This window comes from Polypterus senegalus, chromosome 17 (genome assembly GCF_016835505.1).
Source record: "Polypterus senegalus isolate Bchr_013 chromosome 17, ASM1683550v1, whole genome shotgun sequence".
Taxonomy (NCBI): Eukaryota; Metazoa; Chordata; class Cladistia; order Polypteriformes; family Polypteridae; genus Polypterus; species Polypterus senegalus.
In genome coordinates, this window is record NC_053170.1 from 78,223,378 (window position 1) to 78,242,193 (window position 18,816).

The 18,816-nt window shown below is 38.7% G+C and overlaps 1 protein-coding gene and 1 long non-coding RNA gene across 3 annotated transcripts in view; one reads left to right on the forward strand and one right to left on the reverse strand.

Annotated features, from left to right (window-relative positions):
• The window catches only part of LOC120517605, a 32,409-nt gene extending 22,264 nt beyond the window's left edge, over positions 1 to 10,145 (reverse strand). For both annotated transcript variants that reach the window (XR_005631064.1, XR_005631063.1), the window contains exons 1-2: positions 9,941 to 10,145; positions 2,594 to 2,676 (exon numbers count right to left, since the gene is read on the reverse strand). This is a non-coding gene — a long non-coding RNA (uncharacterized LOC120517605). The remainder of the gene's footprint in view (positions 1 to 2,593; positions 2,677 to 9,940) is intronic.
• A 117-nt stretch (positions 10,146 to 10,262) lies between these two features.
• LOC120518211 (alpha-taxilin-like) overlaps positions 10,263 to 18,816 on the forward strand; it is a 152,004-nt gene continuing 143,450 nt past the window's right edge. Inside the window, exon 1 of the mRNA XM_039740878.1 lies at positions 10,263 to 10,345. The gene's annotated coding sequence lies outside the window, so the exon portion shown is untranslated. The remainder of the gene's footprint in view (positions 10,346 to 18,816) is intronic.

Genomic DNA, 18,816 nt, shown 5'->3' on the forward strand with positions numbered 1-18,816 from the left:
ATTGTTTATTCTATACGAAAACTCCCCCTTCCCCCTTTACCTCCATCTCTTCCTTCTCTCTCTTCTTTTTCTTTCACTTTTGTCTCCGTGTCCGGTTTGAATCTTAAAAACATCTGAAAATATTTTTAATAAAGTTTTGGTATCAGGCGTGACGTCAGCAGAAGCTGTAACGCTCCACCTGAGAGAAAAGCTGTAAGGCTAGTCGCCAGCATTCAGACATCAATTCTGATTGCTTCACAGCCGAACAGGACACGGTATAAAAAAATAAATAAATAAATAAAAAATTATAAGCTTCCATATGACACTCAGAGTGTGGGCTACGTCTCACCTTTTCACGGCGACTTTGATATGTGACAACTTCTTTTTTATGTCAGGCACTATGCAACTTTGTGAACTGGAGCTTGTTTCTCCAACACGCTATGTCACTTGATCAGCTTCCTTTTGTTGATTATACCACTGTAAACCAACAAATAGTACTTTTTTCTTTGCCTCCACTTGGTATTCGCTGAAATTCTTATTTTTCCCTCTTGCTTTTGCCATTGCCTTTTCACAGAACGCTGAGCTTAATGTCTATTTATATTGATTTACATATTCAAAGAGGCATAATTCTGGGAGGAGATGGGGCGGGACAGAAGGCACGTGCACGTGCGTTAGTTTTCACGCTGATAGGGATTTATTGAGCAGAAGAACGCGGAAGTTGGATTATGCACAGATTCCTGCATCTGGAATTTTCTGTGTGTAAGCACATTTCGGCTTTTGTGCTTACGTCATGTTATAGTGCGAATTCTACGCACAGCGTTATACATGAGGCCCCTGGTGATTCTTGTTTTGCTATATGCTTGCGAGACATGGATGCTATCTAGCGACCTGAGACAAAGACTGGACTCCTTCAGTACTGCCTCTCTTTAGACAAACCTTGAGTACCACTGGTTTGACTTTGTGTCAAATGAGCGGCTGCTCATGGAGTTCCGAATGAGGCACTTTAGCTACATTGTGAGGGAGCATCAGTTATGGGACTATGGCTATGTGGCATGACTCCTCAAGGGTGATCCGGCTTCAGTGGCTGGACCAGGCCAAGGGGACACCCATGTAACACCTGGCTGTGACAGATACAATAGATGGTCATTACCAGAGGGTGGGACTGGACCGTGTGTCTGTTTGGGGGGTTGCCAACTGGGATCCCAAGCTGTTTTGTCATGTGGTGGGCGCAGCGACACGCTGTACCAGTGTATGTTCTCCATCCTGATCGGACCTGACCAGCTAGGTAAATCTTCCCATTCTGATGGTGTACATCAACAGACAATTTTTATACATATGTTTAGTAAAATTTTTAAAATTGTGTATCAGCAGTTGAAGTATCCATCCATCCATTATCCAACCCACTATATCCTAACACAGGGTCACGGGGGTTTGCTGGAGCCAATCCCTGCCAGCACAGGGCACAAGGCAGGAAACAAACCCCAGGCAGGACGCCAGCCCACCACAGGCAATTGAAGTATAATATTGATAATTCAACAATTCCCCAAGCCTTAAGGATCATATATTGGCAGAAAATGTATCACATTATTAAACACAGATTGCACAATTCAGGACAAAAAGTGAAACAGAGTCAGGTTTTATGGCAATGTAGACAAAAGTGTAGTGATCCACTCACCTGAAATGGTCAAAGTGGTATTATGCCTCCAAAATGGACAGGAAAGTAGGCTAGAATCTTTACCAATTTGACCAAAGGGGGTGCAGACAAATACAGCCTAGATCCACCAAGAAATATTAGCTTCGACCTACGTTAGAGCCTACATTGGAGGCAAAATGCACTTATAAATCATATTCAAAAATATATTCTTAAATGTCCCAATACATCAAAAATGCTCATCTTGAAAATGGATGACTGTAAACCCTTGGCTAAGAGATGAAAAGAGCAAATGAAAAATCTTTATAAATAATCCCAGCCAGCTAGTCTGTCAAACTCCCCATCTCTGTGGCTCAGCTTGGCTCACTGTCGCTAACACCTGTCAAGTCAGTACGCAACCTTGGGGTGGTGTTTCTCATTCATGCAGGTTCACACTGTAGAACATTTGCAAGATCAAACATTATCTGATAGCACAACTTCTGGTCCAGGATTTGGTCTTGTCGCACCTAGACTACTGCAAGTAGCTTGTAGCAGGAGTTACCTGCATGTGCTGTCAAACCACTGCAGATGGTCCAGAATGCAATGGTACATCTTGCATTTAACCAGCCGAGACAGGCATATGTCATTCCTCTTTTCAGGTTGCTGCATTGGCTCCCTGTAGCAGCACACATCAGGATGCTTGCCTACAGAGTAATCAGTGGGTCAGCACCTGTGTAAACGGAGACACTGGTGAGGTGCTATGCTCCTTCTCGCCTACTCAGGTCTGCTAGAGAACAGTGCCTGGTGATGCTGCCTCTGCATGGTATCAAGTCTCAATCCAAATACTTTTTCTGTGTAGTTCTTAGTTGGTGGATGAGCTGCTCCCCTCCATTCGAACTGCTGATTAAATTTGTCTGTATAATAATAACAATAAGCAAAACACAAGAGAACTTACTAACGCCCACTACAATGTACCATATTTACCTGCCTGTCTGCTCATCCTTTATAGTGCTGGGGGAAGTCCCTAGAGGGAGATGCACTGGATGCCTGGCTTCTTGGGAAACCACCTAAAATACAAGGGACTTGTTAGAGCAATTTCTCACACTAAATAATAAATATTACATGAATAAACAAACAACAAAATTAATATAAGCATTAGTAATTAAACAAAAAAACATTTCAAGAACAAACTTTCTTCACAAGACAGTAATTTTCACACACACAGAGTAATCTTGTTTTTCCACCTCTTCCTCTTCATCATCCTAATCCTCCTCCTTCTCCTCCACCACTTTATGTCCTACTCCACTCCTGACTCTAACACATCTGGCTAAAGAAGGAAAGCATATTTTGAAGGTTGACCCAGGAATATTTCCAGTACACTTTAAACATGCCCCCAAAACACTTTTGGGGACAGGTGGAACCTCCAAGTCATGGGGTAGCCTGTACCGGTCAGCTCACTTCAGTGGCAACTAGGGCCCAATCAGCACTTCAGATTCCCACAGTCCTTCCATTCTTTTGGCTTCCCAACCAGGACAGGTATGACAAAACAACCCTAATGAGATTTCAGCCCACCGTGACCTCCTTTACAAGAAGGGTAGATCTATCCATGATAATATTTGAGTCTGAACCTTTTAATTTATCATGATTAATTGAAAATGATTAATTCATTTTAGTCCCTTTCTTTTACATGGCCTTTGACTTAGTGTAGTATGCATTTATTTTTCATTCTTTTCCAATAGTGAGTTTGGGAATATATTCATTGTCAGGCATGCGTCTGAGGACCTCTTTCCAAGCTCCTTTCAGGTATGTAATACCTTTTCAGGTTGAGAGAGGGTGCTGGTGCTAACATTTTCCTCTCTTATCCCAACCGCATCATGGAAGAAGACACCCAATGAGGGAAATTGTTTGTGCTCCTTTGGGTCCACACACTATAAATCCCACTGGTGACGGGAGAAGACATTTAGTCTTATAGTGAACCATAGACGGAATGGAGATACCCACAGAGAACTCTTTCTCTATCTAGCCTGTAGGCAATATTTTGTAGGGACTTTCTGTTGGTGAATATAGTAGCCCTAATTTTTGTTTCTTATTAAAAAAAAGGATTTTTGTGAGAATTAAAATGGGGAACAGTGGTTTTGCACCTCAGCAATTCCAGTGGCTACTTCTAGCCCTTTTACTGCACCACATTATGCATCTAATTCTTGCATAAAAATTAAAATAACTTTATTTCCTACATTTAAAAGTAATAATTTTATTCATAAAAGAAGATTGCTGCTCATCTAATTTTCTAGTTAATATTTCAATGTTGGTGTCCACCATTTACAGTAATCCTCCAAAAAAGTGGTTGAAAAGCTTTTTAGCTAACAGTATTTTTTCACATTATTTTTTCTATCAAAGGTTGTTTCACTACAGAAATATTTGAACACAAAGGAGGCAATAAACCTTTTTATACTGTAGTTCAATACACATTTCTGCACATTAATATCCATCCATCCATTATCCAACTGGCTATATCCTAACTACAGGGTCACGGGGGTTTGCTGGAGCCAATCCCAGCTAACACAGGGCGCAAGGCAAGAAACAAACCCTGGGCACGGCGTCAGCTCACCGCAGGGCGCGTACGCACACACCAAGCACACACTAGGGATGATTTAGAAACGCCAATGCACCTAACCTGCATATCTTTGGACTGTGGGAGGAAACTGGAGTACCCAGAGGAAACCCACACAGACACAGGGACAACATGCAAACTCCATGCAGGGAGGACCCGGGAAGCGAACTGCGAGGCAGCAGCACTACCCACTGTGCCACTATGCTGCCATGCACAATAATATCTGGATGGAAAAACAATCTCATCCCAAATACATTTATTAGATAATAAAGAAAACAGAGTGATTTATAAAAAGATTTATATATATATATATATATATAAATAAAAAATATAACCATAACGGTCAAATTATATTGTTCTTGATTACAGTTATATATATATATATATATATATATATTTAACTGTAATCAAGAACAATATAATTTGACCGTTATGGCTATTTTAGCACATACTCCTTTATTAATTCTAAAGGTAAAGAAAACCATAAAAGAATATTCTAAAGAATTACTTTGACAGAAGTTTGGTTTTGAATTGACTTTGAGTCTGCTTTTTCCAATGACAATGAAACAAATGATCATTTTTTGTGGCTTGTTGTAATGCTTCTTTGGTCTGGCATATGCCAATGGGTGCATAAAAAATTTCTCAACTGAACACTTTTGCCTGACCTCCTTGTTTTTTATGTAATTATTTTAGGAAGAAAAAGATGAATTTTTGTTCACAAAAGTGAATACTTTAAAACTGCCAATTCTTGCAATACTCTTTCTAAATGTCTTGAGTCAATGTTTTGTTCTTTGGAAAACTTGAAGTAAGAATTGTAAAAGGGTTTTAAATTTAATTGTTTAATTATACTTCTAGTTCTACTAACATCTTGTGTCTTCTTTTACATCTCTAAGTTACATACTTTAACACATACATACATACATACATACATATATCCATCCATTATCAAACCCACTATATCCTAACTACAGGGTCACGGATACATGCATATATCATATATTATATTATTAAAATCGTAATAAATGAACAATAAAACAGCAGAGAAGCTGTGGATTAAATAAAAAGGCTGCAGTTATCAGCAAGGAGATGTGAATACAGTGGCGAACCAAGGAGGGGAATGAAGAGACCGGAGCGAAGGACGGCCTTAAATGGGCAGGCAGTCAATTACGTCGGAGGAGTGGGGATGGGGGATGCAATATAGGCAGGCAGCCAACTACGTGGGAGGTGTGGTGATGGGGGACGCAATGCCGCAAGAAAATGGGTACCTGAACAGTAAACTAAGTCTAAAATACCTACACCATAACTATAATCAGAATAAATGAACAATAAAACAGCGGAGAAGCCATGGATTAAATAAAAATGCTGCAGTTATCAGCATTGAGACGTGAATACCGTGGCGAAGCAAAGAAGGGAATGAAGAGACCGGAGTGACGGACGGCCTTATATGGGCAGGTAGTCAATTACGTGGGAGGCGTGGGAATGGGGGATGCAATATAGGCAGGCAGCCAACTACGTGGGAGGCATGGTGATGGGGGACGCAACGCCGCCTCACACAGCGACCGAGCTACAGGCTATGGACGTATATACAGTATGTATATAAGTAGGATTCAGTTATGACCGTTACGCGTAGAATTTTGAAATGAAACCTGCTTAACTTTTGTAAGTAACCTGTAAGGAATGAGCCTGCCAAATTTCAGCCTTCTACCTACACGGGAAGTTAGAGAATTAGTGAAGAGTGAATGAGTGAGTGAGTGAGTGAGTCAGTCAGTGAGGGCTTTGCCTTTTATTAGTATAGATATACACATACATATTATATATATATATTTTTTTTTATCTATACTTAACCTGCATGTCTTTGGATTGTGGGAGGAAACCGGGAGAACATGCAAACTCCACGCAGGGAGGACCCGGGAAGCGAACCCGGGTCTCCTAACTGCGAGGCAGCAGCGCTACCACTGCGCCACTATATATATATATATATATATATATATACTGCTCAAAAGAATTAAAGGAACACTTTTTAATCAGAGTATAGCATAAAGTCAATGAAACTTATGGGATATTAATCTGGTCAGTTATGTAGCAGAGGGGGTTGTTAATCAGTTTCAGCTGCTGTGGTGTTAATGAAATTAACAACAGATGCACTAGAGGGCAACAATGAGATGACCCCCAAAACAGGAATGGTTTAACAGGTGGAGGCCACTGACATTTTTCCCTCCTCATCTTTTCTGACTGTTTCTTCACTAGTTTTGCATTTGGCTACAGTCAGTGTCACTACTGGTAGCATGAGGCGATACCTGGACCCTACAGAGGTTGCACAGGTAGTCCAACTTCTCCAGGATGGCACATCAATACGTATCATTGCCAGAAGGTTTGCTGTGTCTCCCTGCACAGTCTCAAGGGCATGGAGGAGATTCTAGGAGACAAGCAGTTACTCTAGGAGAGCTGGAGAGGGCCATAGAAGGTCCATAACCCATCAGCAGGACCAGTATCTGCTCCTTTGGGCAAGGAGGAACAGGATGAGCACTGCCAGAGCCCTACAAAATGACCTCCAGCAGGCCACTGGTGTGAATGTCTCTGACCAAACAACCAGAAAGACTTCATGAGGGTGACCCAAGGGCCCCATGTCCTCTAATGGGCCCTGAGCTCACTGCCCAGCAGCATGCAGCTGGATTGGCATTCGCCATAGAATACCAGAATTGGCAGATGCACCACTGGTGCCCTGTGCTTTTTACAGATGAGAGCAGGTTCACCCTGAGCACGTGACAGAAGTGAAAGGGTCTGGAGAAGCCATGGAGAACATTATGCTGCCTGTAACATCATTCAGCATGAGCAGTTTGGTGGTGGGTTAATGATTGTCTGGGGAGGCATATCCATGGAGGGTCACACAGACTGCTACAGGCTTGACAAAGGCACCTTGGCTGCCATTAGGCATCAGGATGAAATCCTTGGACCCATTATCAGACCCTATGCTGGTACAGTGGCTCCTGGTGCACGACAATTCCTGGCCTCATGTGGTGAGAGTATGCAGGCAGTTCCTGGAGGATGAAGGAATTGATACCATTGACTGGCCACCACACTTTCCTGACCTAAATCCAATGGAACACCTCTGGGACATTATGTTTTGGTCCATCCAATGCCACCAGGTTGCACCTCAGACTGTCCAGGAGCTCAGTGATGCCCTGGTCCAGATCTGGGAGGAGATCCCCACAACACCATCTGTCATCTCATTAGAAGCATGCACCGATGTTGTCAGGCATGTATACAAGAACACAGGGGCCATACAAAGTGCTGCGTACAATTTTGAGTTGCTGCAATTAAATTTTGGCAAAATGGACTAGCCTGCCACATAATTTTTTCACTCTGATTTTTGGCGTCTTTGAATTCAGGGCTCTGTAGGTTGATCATTTTCATTTCCATCAAGCGATGTGGCATCCTTTCGTTCCTAACACATTACCCAGTCTATATCAGTATAGATATCCAGGAGGATTTCTTTTCCCATTGAGATCTGATGTGTTTTCAAAGTGTTCCTTTCATTTTTGAGCAGTATATATATATATATATATATATATATATATATATATATATATATATATATATATATATATATATATATATATATATATACATACTCTTTAATAAAACCCCTGTGTGCATCCAGGTGTCCATGTGTGTGTGTCTTCTGGTGAAGTGCGCATGCGCGGGGCATGGTGCGATGAGCACGGCACCGTGGACGCACACACACTGGAAGCTGGGCACACAGTGAATGGTGTAGCCGTGGCCGCGCATGATAAGCAAATAAAGCAAAGCACTTACTGTAAAAAAAAAAAAAAAAAAGATCAAATAGATTGATTCAAGTGATAACAGCGCACTTCCTTAATTTAAATCTGCGGATATAAAGTTAAACTTCTTTGTAAGATTAATAGCCATTGGAATAAATGAGGATTTGAACCGGTGGCTTTATGCTCTTTATTTTTTCAGCATCTGACCTAATTGCACAACTGAGAACGAATTAAAGAATTTTAACAAGTGGACAGTCAGCACAATGAAATGCAACACAGTGTTAATTCTTTTCTTTTTTTGAAAAAGGACCATATATTTCTATAAAACTGATTGGCTACATTAGGTTTTGTAAACCTAATGCCTTAAGACAAATGTCAATTTTATTAATAATAATTGATGTCTAAAGATATTTTTAAACAAACACAATTTGCACATAAGAGGGAAATTGCAACAATAGATCAAAACCGAAAGGAAACGTTATATGATTTATTAGTGAGTGGGAAAGTAAATACACTACATACTTTATATAACATATCTACATACTTATATATATATATATATATATATATATATATATATATATATATATATATATATATATATATATATATATATATATATATATTAGTAACTGCCAAATAATACAAATAGTACACAGCTTGTAGTTCGCCCTAATTGGGGCTTATCAGGTGTGCACATAAGGTTTATCTTACAGTGATCGAGCCTTGGACATCAACGTTACGCCACAAAGGCTGCTTTGTTTATTTTGCAGGATGAATATTTTCATTATGGTCAACTAATGTAGAACTAAAATGAATAAACCGTAACGTCACCGTAAAGTGATTTTTTTTTTTGTTTTAAATGTTTTTTTCATTAAGCGCATGCGGTGTGTGTCACTTCCTGGTTCCCGTTGCCGGCTCGATCTGCATGCGCGTGCGTATTGAAATGCTACGTCATCACAAACTTTACGGTGCGCCCAATCTGTTTAACGCATGCGTAAACACTTTACGGCATGTTAGTCTTTCAATACGCCTGCGCGCGCAAATCGGGTAGACACGCAGAACGGGTAATGACACTGCGTGCATGTGCGTATTGAAAGGCTACGTCATCACACACTTTACAGTGCTGCCCAATCTGTTTAACGGATACGTGAACACTTTACGGCATGTTAGGCTTTCAATACGCCTGCGGGCATAGACGTATATAAATAGACGCCAAATTCACTGTGTTTCCCAGTCGACACGATACGTCAGTCTTATTACGAGTGGCAAAAGTGCCATTTAAACTAATACAGGTAGACGTGGGAACCGAGTTTTCTGATGAAACAACAATGATGTTTACAACAGTATCGTTTACATATAACAGATTTTGTCGAATCGTTTACATGCAATTATTTATATCCATTTATACAATAATAATGACAATTATTAATTATAAAAATTATTATTATTAAATAATTCCTCCCATATTCTCTCTCAGCTTCACTGGCTGCCTGTTAACTATAGAATACAATACAAAATACTGCTCTTAACATTTAAAGCTCCCCCTACCTCACTGATCTCCTACAGACTTACACTCCCTCTCGCTCACTTAGATCCTGCAATTTGAGAGTATTCAGTCTGGCAATATGGTGTAGCCTTAGATTGTGGAAAATAGACACAACTAAAGACATAAGCATAAAATGATGGTTGTCAATTTCAAATTGTGTTTCCTCAGTGTGCTCCTTGAGAAAAAACATCAGGTTTGAGAAATGTTAACAGCTAACAACAATGAACATGGTTAGTGACTAAATACGTTTAGCCAAAACGTTGTTTGAAGGCTCACTTGAGGACATAAATTCATAGCTTTTCTAGCTTAGCCTAGCCAAGCTAAAGTAAAGCTTATAAAACGGGATATTCAAATGGCCAAATATAACCAAAACAATTGTTCAGCCTTACCTTTGAAATGTAATCCCCGGGGATCTGGTTTGGAGCGTACAGCGGTTTGTAAAATCCCAAGCATAACATGTATGAGGCATCTTATCCATTACTTCACTCCACAGCAGTGCCACTCGCAATATGGCGGAGACGTTGACGTACAATTCTGCTTGTCATGAGGCGTCTAGTTAGTCTATGTCTATGCCTGCGCACGCAGATCGGGTAATGACAGACATATATACACAACGACTTTTTTTAACATCCCAGCATGCTGTAGTCAAACCATGACCCGCCTTTTCCTGTATTGTTCGACCAATGAATTGGCTCCTATATATAACGAATTTCCGGTAGTTTTGCTGGCAGTTACTTGAGTTTTTGAGAAGTAGGAGTTGGTGTATTTGTGGGACAGTTTAAGAGCATTAGCAGGTAGGTAAAAACGGACATTGCGATCAAGAGATTACACAAGTAAGGGCATTTTAATAGCGACACAAATTATATTCGGGATACCGGTTTAAGGTTTTGGGGACATGTGTTAAATAACTGTAATAATGTTTTTTAAATGTGCGGACCGTAATGGGGCGATAGTTCAAAGAGAAAAGTGCACCTGATTGTTGATTTGAAAGTACAATAGGAGTAAATTTGTAGGATTGCTACAACAGAGAAGACTGGTTCACTCAAAAGTGGTTAGTTAATGTCACTTTGGCCTACAGTGTGTACATTGGCAATGGCACAGGTAGTCTCCAAGGTGTCAAGGAAGGATTGTCGCAAATATTGTACGGTTAAGTCGAAGAAGTCTAATTTTATCCTAATAGGACAACGTAAACAAATGCATTTCTATTTACAGTATTAATACACAACAACGTCGTAGATGTGAAGTTGGTGTCAGTAGAACAAGGAGAAGGGTTAGTCACCCGTAAAGTGATAACTATGCCTAATGGTTAAGTGTTATTTGTTAACTTCTCTATTGATTATTTGAAAAGAAGAAAAACTAAAACCCCGTTTTACATAGATTGGCTCAACGGCCGTGGCCTTGAATAAAAATAGGGCATTCAAACGTATACAAAGCCAGAGCAGTACTTGATGTGTTATATACGGATGTCCCTAGAGGTGTAGCTTTGTTTATATCTGCATTACATTGCAGGTATAATTCCTAACAAAAAATAATGTGACACCTTATTTCCTATCCCTTCATAAAACAGTTCCAGAAGCCCTTTCTCTAATAAAACACTTTTCAAGAGACATCTAAGGAAATAATCTGTTTCTAATATTATTTTAAACTATTTTTTAATACAGTACCTTCTGTGTACAAACGATTTAATAATGAAATTACATTGGATACAGTACTTTCTGTATACAATTCATTTAATAATGAAATTGCATTTTCTAATGGACCTTAATTGAAAGTATTATGAAAAAGTGTGTTGCAATTTTTGCTTAAATTAAAACGAGGAGCGAACAACTTTTCAAACTATTTAGCCCTCTTAGGCCTATTCTCAAAGATTGCCATCTACTAGTAGATGTAACAAGATTACAATTCTGGGAACAACTTGTTAATTTGGAAAGAATAGCGAATAGCATAGTTGAGAGAATAGAATTGCCTATGTGGTTTCTTCCTAAAAACACACCCCCACATTTCTTTAGTCTGAGCCGAACAAAATATTTGATGCTGAGAGAAAGTAAAAAAAACTAAAACTGCTGTTATCAATTTAGTAACTTGTTGGCAGAAAGTAACTAAAGCGTAATGATTGGTTTGTACATTGTAGTGCAGCGACAGAAGAGACGCATACACGTACATATAGACACCTCTAGTTACTTTGCCCCATGTGTTTTGATGTCTCTGTAATTTTTGACTGTCAGCTATATGGCATAATAATAGCATATGGAGTTTAGTCGAGCAGTGTGGTTAAAATGTTGCAGCTATATTTTTGGAAAACGTATATCTGGCTCAGTGAGACTAACCATCAATTGACCCTGTATGTCATCATGAAGATTTTTTTTTGGAGTTTATGAATTACATCTATGTAATCTGTTAATGCTGCTCATAGTGGTAATATTTACAATATACAGTAAGCAGGAGAAGTTTTAAAAAGTCAATTTACCTAATAAAAAAGCATACATCCTTGAAAAGATATATAGATTAAATATCCAAATGTAAAAAAAAAATCTTAGTTACACAATAGAAGTAGTAAAATTGTTTGTATCCCTGACAGGATGATTTTAACAACCTTATTATCCAAATCATGGCTGGACTTATACATAGTTTTAACAGGCCTGGAAGAAGTGGACACAAAGATGTATGGAAAATATTTGTTCTGTTTTTCAAATAAATATTCCTTCTAGCAGACTGGTTGACCGAGCCCTTTTGTCCATTATCTCTGATATCACTTGTCTCCAGATTGTCACGTACACACCTTAATCATAGATTTTTCATGCCTGTAGTGAACTGCACTGTAGATAGTGAAGGCAGGTAGCTGTTGATACATGGGCCATTAGAATGTAAAGTGCTTTTTATTGTGTTGTAATAATGACAGCTATTTAGAAATGACCAGTAACAGTGTTCTGGTTCTAGTGATAGTGTAAGTTTCACCACTTTTAAATGTGTGTGGTATCAAAAGAGAATTGGGCAATTTCACTGATCTTTGTGCATAAAACTGACATTTCAGATTCAGAGAGTTAATTGCAGAATTTCACTTTTTCCATAAGTGAAGGTATATTGGATGCAGTTGTGACTGATCCAAACAGATGTGTACAGCAACTGATTTAGCAGCACACTAACCAAATTACAATGTGTACTGTACATGTGTTTTAATGTTAAAATTAAATGCTAGTTGTCTTTGCACTTGTTGCATATATATCAAAGGCCAGAAGTTGTGCTAGTTAACAAAAACCTTAATTTGAAATGCCTTATAGAAAACTGGTTGAGTTTGAAAAAGTTTCAGCTTACCTGTCCTCTGCTATATATTCTGTAGACAGGCATAAGGTGTACTCTGTTTCTCATTTTACAGTGTCTGGTAATGTTTGTTTTTATTTTTAATTGCTTATGTTATTCTCTCTTTTGCACACTGTTTCTGACTGATTCCATTTTAAATAATACTTAATTACGTGTTAACTTCATTTGAACAGGTATTTAGCTCTTTTTGTTATAGTATTTTAATACCAAATTTTTCATCAATGGTGATGTTACAGACTACGTTGGAGAATTATTTTCTTAACATGTTCGTGGCCTTTATGAACAGAGTTTCCCTAGAAATCTGTCCAGGGGTGTGTGATATTGGGGGAAAAAAAAATCTCGATATTTTCTGGGACTTTTTCCAAGACAATTCCAAGATAATGTATTATTTGAACTTATATTGAATTATATTTTTGTCATCTATAGCTTTACTTATCAGGTCTTTTCGTATTTTTAAACATCATAATAAATAAGATCAATTTAACCTAAACTGCATTTTATAGAGGGACCCCAAATTACTCACCAATCACAATATGAAGCCTATGCCCAAAACAAGGTAGCCTCTTCCAGCTATTAATCCGTAGTGCACTGACAACGTTAGTCCCGCTGTCTGTTGTCATGCAAACCAATGCGGTCTTCTCGCAGTGACCATGATGCCAGCGCATCTTTCAAACCTTGCGCAATAATGTCACCAGTGTGATCTTGTGGGACGTAGGATGTTTGCAAACAGAAGTTTTGCAGTTGTCAGTTTTCTTCAATGAAATGCACCGTCAGGGAAAGGCCATAAATCCGTTGTTGTGGCAAAATGTGAAACCTTTTGCAGTTTATGCGTCAGAGTTTGGCGACACGAATCATACAATTTAAGCAGAGCTGTTTGACTGAAATATTTTCAGCCAGGCAGTGTGTACTTTGGTTCTAAAGTATTCAAAAGTTGTTTAAAACCATCTCTCTCAACCACTTAAATTGGCACCATATCTTTTGCGATGTAATTGGTGATGGCGTTTGTTATGTCATGCCATCTGTTGCTTTTCTTGTAAGGCACTTTTTTGCAGAATTTGTCCGCTAATGTTTGCCGAGCGTGTGTTTGTGCTTGTACCTTGGTTACTTTAGACTTGTGCTGGACAGTTGACTTCTTAAGCTTTTTGTATTATTCGTATTCTGTATGGTGGTTAGTTCGCAAATGGTGAAACAAGTTAGTTGTCGAGCTGTCTTTAATGGCAACCGATTTACCACATAGTTTGCAGATTGCCGTCTTTTGAGCAACATCAGTCTTTTTTAAACCAAGCCACTGCCATGCGAGCGAGAATGAACCACGTCTGGCAATTAACTCTTTTGACGACGCAGATGGCGAGGCTGTTTTATCATCTGGTGCTCTTTGTTCACTGATTTTGAGGCAGGGAGCGAAGCTAACTTGCGGCTTGCTGGACGTGCACACCTACGCAACTAGCTTTGTGAACGCGCAGTGGTCTATACTGTTGCATTAGTGAATGAGCTCTGTTTTTTTTTTTTTTTGTAAAGCGAGTTACATACTCTAATCTCGCACATTGTTAAAACAGCAATTAAGATATAATCGTAAACGATGTATATCGTACATGCCTACCCCATGTGTGTAATTATTAACAGTGTTCATTATTTAAACAAAATTAACAATTTATCTGTACAATGTAACATACATACTTTAATGCATTTCATCATGAAAGTGATATCGAGTATAAATCTAAGTATTCTAAATGTACAGAGAGTTGGAATATCATACATTTAATGTGTGGTGATCTATTGCTTCTTGCCACTGCTGTCAAGTCAGGAGGAAGTCCCAGAAGCTCGTAGTGATTAAAAACTGGGATGACGTTTATGATGGTCTGCTTTAATGATAAACTACGAGGTTAAAGTGGACATTTTGGAAGTAAAGCTGAAATTTCCACTTTAATCACAAAATACACCTTTTCACCAAGTCCTTCCATTTTTTTTTCTCTGTGGCTGTACATTATGTTGCTGTTGCGAAGTTACAAAAAAATAGGTGCAAAAGATGGTATGTGAGACTTTTAAAATGTATCATGTTATTACAATGGGTAATATGTGACTCTTAAATATAAAAGCATCACGAATGCATCTGTATGTCGGCATTTTGTTTCATCACATCAAACCATTCATCAAACATCGAAGCACGCACATCAATCCCGTAGGATCCGCATAGCGACTTTCTGTCACAGGTAGATAGTAAACAGAGACTCTGACATCATAATCATCAATAACTTGTCTTCGTAGTACTCACAAATTGGCATTTTTAACTTGTTTGCCAGCAGCTTACTATACTACCTAATTCCGTTAGTTAGTCATTATCCAAAACTGCTATATCCTAACACAGGTTTACCGGGGACTGCTGGAGCCAATCCCAGCTAAAACAGGGTGCAAGGTAGGAACAAATCCCGGGCACTGTGCCAGCCCACTGCAGGGCACACACACACACTAGGGACAATTCTGGATCGCCACTGCACCTAACCTGCATGTCTTTGGACTGTGGGAGGAAACCGGAGCACCCAGAGGAAACCCATGCAGACACTGGGCGAACATGCAAACTCCACGCAGGGAGGACCCGGGAAGTGAATCCAGGTCTCCTTACTGCGAGGCAGTAGCGTTGCCACCGTGCCACCCTTGCTTAATTCAAACATCCTGGAAAATGTGATTTTTAAAAGGCAGCAAAAAAAAATTTTTTTTTTTATTCATTAGTGTACTGTTATTCAATATACTGTGTATACTATATAAAAAAAAAGTCAAACAGAAATTCTGTATGGAATTCTGGGAAGAAACATGGCATGCAAACACCTTGAAATGCTAAAGTGATTGGCTAATAAAACATGCCACTTGTTTGAATTGGCGGAGTAGCTCTGACAGATGTTATAATAGTTATATATGTATCCTGCCACTTGGCAAGCATGCATCACTTAAACTACAGAATTGGCATAGACGTGACCAGTGATAAAATGTCTTGAATGTTGTATAGTGAATGTTTGTATACACACTAATATTAAGTAAGTGAATTTGTTTTTTACTAATTAAAATCAAGTTGTAATTCCTTCTTGTTTAGAAAGACATCGGAGTGTAGTAACGTGTGTTGGTAACATTGGTTTAACATAATTAAAAATTTCACTGTACTCTGTACATGTGGCAATACTACTACTATTCTCTCAAATTTCCTTTACAAATGAATCCTTTAATTTTCTTGTAGTCATGTTTTTTTTTCCTGTATCATCAGTTGTGAGAGTCCTTGTTGCTTGTGATAGATAGATACTTTATTAATCCCAAGGGGAAATTCACATGATGTAGTATATCCTTTTCAGTGGCTGTCTAACATCTAAGGAGTGTGGTAAAACTGAGATTAGATGTATTTGTGAAGTTAGTTACCATAAAAATTAAAATATCTCAGAATCTTAACCATGCTCAATGTCTATTCATGTGGCAATCATGAACAAGTGTTTTTTTGTGATGTTATTTTTAAAGCAATGATTTTAAACTCTTCTCACATACACATGATTTAACTCAAGATTGATAATCAATTATTTGGTATTTCCCAGTACCTTTCTGACATCAGGTAATGTAAAATTCTCAAAAATATGTTAGGTGTGCTTGTCAAAATATGTTAAAGGCTTTTATATTCAAGGACAGAACAAAGGAGCTCTTTCCAGCATCAAGTAAAACTTGGCTGCTGCGGAGTGAAATGGAGAACTGGGAGAAAAACAATGTTATAGGATATGGCACATAGTGTAATGTTTTTGCCTAGACCTTGGAGCATGTGTAAAATTTTACTGTGTACTCAGACCTGCAAAAACAACAATTCTCACATTCATCTGATATATCCAAAATTTTTTTTTTTTTTTTTTGCACGTAACCATTGAGTACCCACAGGTCCCAGCCTGATTCAACCCTATTTCAAGAACTACTTTTTGCTGCTTTCTGTGCAGACTTTACTTTTTTGGTAGTTTTTTAAAAAAAATTGTAGCTTCTTTCTTATAGCCTTCACATTCCACTCCTAAAGGTTACACTTGGAACAGAGTTTTGGTGTATTCTTTTTTTTTCTCTCCACTATCACTGCCCAAAGTACAACACACATTCCTTTCAATATATGCCATTAGCAAATGTAATTGCATTATAATGTCTTAATGGTAATATTAATGGAAACATATTGTTAGGCTCCTTTTATGTAGTTCAGTTTGAAATTGCTTTTTCCTGCGAGTTAAATTGGTATCTTTAAGTTTGTGTATAACAACGTGTGTGTTATTATATACAGTGGTAATTGAAAATTAGTGAACTTTTTAGAATTTTCCTTATTCCTGCATGAATATGACTTAAAGCATCATCATATTTTCATACAAGTCGTAAAAGTAGATATGGAGAACCCAGTAAACAGATGAGACAAAAATATAATACTTTGGGTGATTTTCCTCAATAAATAAATGACAGTCTTGCATATCTGAGTGGCAAAATTATGTAATCCTGGCAGGTAATTTGAAGGGGTGCGTGTGTGTGTGTATTATACAGTGCTAGTTACATGGGGGCTTGCGGTATAAGGTTTGAGTTGAAGAGTGTGCCAAGCCAGCAATATCTCTTTTCTTAGCTTGCATTTAAAATAAATAAATAAATAAATTCCTTCAACAAGATGGAGCAGAGCGTGATAGTTTGGAGTGTGAATTCTTGAAGTCTTAACATATTTGCAAAGTAGGAATATTATATAGTATGGAGGATTTTGTGGAAGTATCCTGCTTTGTCGATTTATTCACAAATAGTGTTATGATGAGGTTACAAAATAAGCAGCAGGTTAAAAAAGCGAAGAAGGATTATTTTTATAGTCTGGCAACATTAAATCGTATGTAAACCCTGAACTTCAAGGTGGAGGAAAAAAAAATAGTGAATTCCTATCATGTACATACGACATAATATCTCGTACTTACTGAGACTATGTTGTACATATGCAGTATTACCTTGCAATACATTTTGCTCATTTTAATATAAATTTATCTTGTACTTATCTATACTAATAAAAGGCAAAGCCCTCACTGACTGACTGACTCACTCACTCACTCACTCACTCACTCATCACTAATTCTCCAACTTCCCGTGTGGGTGGAAGGCTGAAATTTCGCAGGCTCATTCCTTACAGCTTCCTTACAAAAGTTGGGCAGGTTTCATTTAGAAATTCTACGCGTAATGGTCATAACTGGAAGCTATTTTTCTCCATATACTGTAATGAAGTTGAGCTGGATGGCCGTGGGGGGCGAAGTTTCGTGTGACATCATCACGCCTCCCACGTAATCACGTGAACTGACTGTCAACGCAGAGTGCGTAGAAAACAAGGAAGAGCTCCAAAAAGTGCTGAAGAAAACATGCATTATATAATTGAGAAGGCAGCGAAACAATAAGAAGCGAGCGAGTGACATATACAACCATATTCATGAGTGCTGCTGCTTCGGAAACAAAGCACGGTGTAAACCTAAAGTTTAAATTAAGTTCATAGACAGGCTGCCGCTGGCGTTTGTCATGCCCACGGGTAATGCGGGATACAAGTTTAATGAGAGGACGCAGGATATAAACGAGTTTTGATCACTTTGTAACTAAGTGAAAATTGCAGGTGAAGGGCTGTGCTAATGCAAATTCCGAGAGACTGTGTTTGTGGGGGATTGACAGTTAAGGTGGGTGGGGGGAGTCACGTCATGATCTCCCCTCCCATTCACCTCATTTCGCTCTGAGCTGAGCTCCGCAGCTAACGCAGTCTTACGGAAGCGACTTTGTGATGCTGCCACCACATACTCGCAGAAAAATCCACAAGTTAATACACACTCTGAATCCTCCAGGCACTACTTACAAAAGGTTACATTGACAATCGTGTTACGTTATTTTTAAAATGTTTCCTTTTCTTACCACAAGCACAGCTGAGAAGCTTTGATGCATGTGC